The sequence below is a fragment of the Herpailurus yagouaroundi genome, unplaced genomic scaffold (assembly GCF_014898765.1).
Source record: "Herpailurus yagouaroundi ecotype Mexico unplaced genomic scaffold, PumYag 165, whole genome shotgun sequence".
Lineage (NCBI taxonomy): Eukaryota > Metazoa > Chordata > Mammalia > Carnivora > Felidae > Herpailurus > Herpailurus yagouaroundi.
Window position 1 is genome coordinate 20,004,242 of NW_024412406.1, and position 4,342 is coordinate 20,008,583.

Genomic DNA, 4,342 nt, shown 5'->3' on the forward strand with positions numbered 1-4,342 from the left:
TAAGTTTTTAATCAATTTTGAGTTATTTTTGTCTGAGTGGTGTAAGATATGGGTCCAATTTCATTCTTTTACATATGAATATCCAATCTTGAGGGAGTTGTCATACTTCTCATGGTTTATGCCCATCACAAACATGGAGGCCTCAGCAGAAGGGGCAGAGCTGATGACCCTCTTCAGCTTCACCCTTCAAGTGAGCTCCAGCTTTCTCACCAGTGGAATCCACAAACATATTCAGCACCAGCATTGCCCCATTTGATGTTGGTGGGATCTTACTCCTGGAAGATGGAGGTGGGCTCTCCGCTGATGACAAGTTTCCCATTCTCACCCTTGACTAGGCCATTGAACTTGCCATAGGTGAAATCATACTGGACCATGCAGACCATGTAGTCAAGGCCAATGGAGCAGTCATTGATGGCAGCAATATCCACTTTGCCAAAGTTATAAGTAGCCCTAACAACCAGGCGCCCAATATGGCCAAAACCATTTACTCTGACCTTTACCATTTTGTCTCAGGGACCTGGCTGGCAATGCACCTAAGTGTGGCTGTCTATTGAGTGAGGAGGAGCTGAGAGCCTAATTCACTTATGTTTGAAGTAATTATTAAGGTAAGAACCTATTGCTATTTTGTAAACTGTGTTCTGGTTGTTTTGTAGATCTGCTGTTTCTTATTTCTTATCCTACTGTCTTTTTGTGGTTTTGATGTCTTTTGGTATTAGTATGCTTTGACTTCTTTATTGTATTCTTTTTTGCAATTACTGCACGATTTTTCCTTGCAGTTACTATGAGACTTACATAAAATATCTTAAAACATATAGCACCCTGTTTTAAACTGATTGCTTCAAAAGAATTTGTTTTAATTCTTTTAATTCTCCTCCCCCTTACATTTTAGGTTATTGCTATTACAACTCATATGTTTTTTTATATTGTGTAACTAATCACAGATTATTGCAGCTATGACTTTTTTACTAGTTTTTTTAACTATGTTTTTTTTTTAACTAGGTTCTTCTTTGTCTTTTTTTTTTTTTTTCATTTTTCGGTGAATTGTAAATGAAGTAGTCACCACTATTAACATATTGCAGAACCTAACTATGACTACATATTTACCATTACCAATGAGATTTACGTTGCCTTTCTATGTTTTCGTAATGTTAATTAGTATTCACTTCCACTGAAAGAACTCCCCTTTAACACTCCTTTTAAAGTAAGTCTGGTGGTAATGAACTCTCTCAGCTTTTGTTTGGGAAAGTTTTATCCCTCTTTTGGCTGTATCCCTCTTTTGGGTATAGAATTCTTGCTTGATGGTTATAGTCTTTCAATATTTGAATATGTAATGCCATCCTATTCTGGCCTGAAAAGTGTCTGTTGAGAAATCTGCTGATAGTCTTATACAGGTATATATGGTGGGTGGGAGGGTCCCTCTTATGTAACTTCTCTCTTTTCTCTGCTCTTAAAATTCTTTCTTTGTCTGATTTTTGACAATTTAATTATAATGTGTTTTGATGTAACCCTATTCGGGTTCAACCTGCTTGGGATCCTATTGGCCTCTTGAATCTGGATGTATAACTAATCTTTATAAATATGTCATTTCCAGCAGGATCTAATGACACTGGAAAATAGTATATTGTTATTTCTTTGAAAATAAATATTTTAGTTAATGGGTAATTTCCATATGCATAGGATTACCTTCCTGTTGTTATTTTAATCTAAGATTTTTATGGCTACAGAAACAACCCTACTGTCAAAGTTAAGAAATATTTAAACACAACTGATATTAGAAATCTTAATGAATAAAAGAAATAAACATGAACAGTATGCGTAGGTATCTTCTGTTTTGCCAAGTAATTCAAATAATGAAGGATATCTATTTTCTTCTACTCTTTTTCAATTTTACGAAGACAATTCAGGAAGGTTGGAACACATGGCCCATGTTATTCATACATATGATTTATGCTTGACATCAAGCTGCCTAGAAAGTGAAAAGGATGTGCCCTAGGGGAATTCATGGACTTATTAATACAGAAATGCAAGAACACACAAGGCAGATAGTGTTTAAAGCACTTAATTCTCTGTTCTGTCTGATAAAATATCTAGGATTATGGTAGACCTTTGGCTTATCTCAGTGGCTATCAGATTCAAATATATTGACTCTCTAGTTGCACAGCAATTTGTAAATCTATGGTAGATGCATTCAATCAAATTAATTTTGTCTTATCCTAAAATAAGTTTATTATGATTATAATAAACCATTGCCAAATTTAACTAAATGTTATCTTAGAGTCTCTTTATCAATTAAATTATTATTTCAAGTTAAGTTTCAATGCAATATACCAGATTCTTTTTTACCTAGCATAAACAAAGTAACTTATCAGAAGAAGAGAATGGTAACACTAGCATTTTTAAAAAGTGTAGATGAGATGATCTTCTGAATTTCCCCAAAGGAGACAAATTACTAGTGAGATAATAATCTATTCACAGTGTTTGCACTGAAATATACTACAAAGAAGAAGGCTATTCAGACCATAGTGATTTGGACCAGTAGAAAAGAAATATGGAACTGTTCAGATTCTTTGGATCACTAGATTTAAGGTTTGAGATGGAGTTTTGAAAAAAGATACCTTTAAAAAAATAAAAAAAATAAAAAAAATTGTCTGATGTTCAAAAAAAAAAAAAAAAGATACCTTTAAAATATGCCTGCTTCTCAGTAGAATCCCATTGCCACAAAATGGCCACTACAGTAGTTCATTTAACAAAATTTATTTCCATTACATGTCACCCACTGAGAAAACAGAAGTGAAGACAATAAACATAGGCTCTACTGTTGTGGTGCTCTGAAATGATACATTTTCAAAATTTATTTAGAATGACAAAAACAGTCAAGTTCATCTTATTATATGCTAAGAAAGCGCACAAGCTACACATTTTTGACACCTGTGTACGTATAACAGTTTGCTGGATTGGTTGTAAGAGAGTGAGGACAATCGATATTTAGAGTTTTATGTGAGAATGATGACAAACAAGAACCCCAAACCTGAAAACATTTCAATCGTTCAAATTATACATTTCAATTGCCCTAGTTGTGTTTCTTGCCATTGAAAGGAATTGGTCAACCTTTGAAGGGCGGATTTCCCTTCAACCTTTAACATTTCTTGCAATATTTGGTAGTTACACTTTATATCCATCTCCTTCCTCTTCCTCAATTTCAACATATTGATTTAACTCAAAGAGTACATTTTTAAACTAGTGAACTACATAAAGAAGATGTTTGAAAACATCATTTTCTTCATTTTAATTCATATTACCTATTCCTCTCAAATGAATATCTTAAGTTCCAAAGCCCTAGGAGCAATGAAACATCTTTGATGTAAATGAGAATAATCTAATAATTAACCCCAGATTTTTTCAGCACTAAATGTAAAAGCAAAACGAATCAGTGTTAATGATGAAGAGAACTTCAGACCTAATGGCCCTAAGGTATCAAGGTTTTTTATTCATCTAGAAATGTATCAATTATATTTAGTTTTTCAGTGAAGTTTGTTTTGAAGGAAGTTCTCTAGTTTGTCATGTGCGATGATCATGATGGTGTGACTTTCAAAGCCCAGGCTGAGAAACTACTTTTTGTGTGATTTGTTTTTTCTGTTCAACTGACATAGTACATTTATCTATGTGAGGTAGAAAACTAACCTCTAACTCCCACCGCCAGTATCTGGTTTCAGAAAGCACTGCTCACCATGGAGTATTTATTAAACACTTTCTAGTGATGCAACTACTGGGTCTTATTGTCAAACCAGTTCATAATCCTCTTGCTGCTAATGGAGTGTGCTACAAAATAAAAATGTGAGAAATAGTGCTTCATCTATCTTACTCCCTTTGTTTACTCCCTATGGGGTACCTCAAGATGTCACCACCATTCAGTAATTCAATTTCATTAAACATAGAATTGATTCAATTGTACAATTATTCAAATATAAAATTCAAAAGAAGGATGACATTTGTCTTTCTTATGAGAAAAACAAACATAGATGTGTCACCGGGTACTTTAAAACATTTTTCTACTATGATTATGAATTTAACATATTGTCCAGGAGAAAATGTATTTTTTATGATAACCTAAGTGATATATTGTGAACATGCTTATATATAGATGCGTAATACATGCATAGTGAGACAATTTCTTTGAAATGAGAAGTCTACCATGTATTTCCACACCATCCATGGAACAAGAAGTTACGGAGTGAGTTTAAAAGAAGCCAAGTGGAAAAAAGAAGAAGGAGGAGGAGGAGAAGAAGAAGAAGACGAAGAAGAAGAAGAAGAAGAAGAAGAAGAAGAAGAAGAAGAAGAAGAA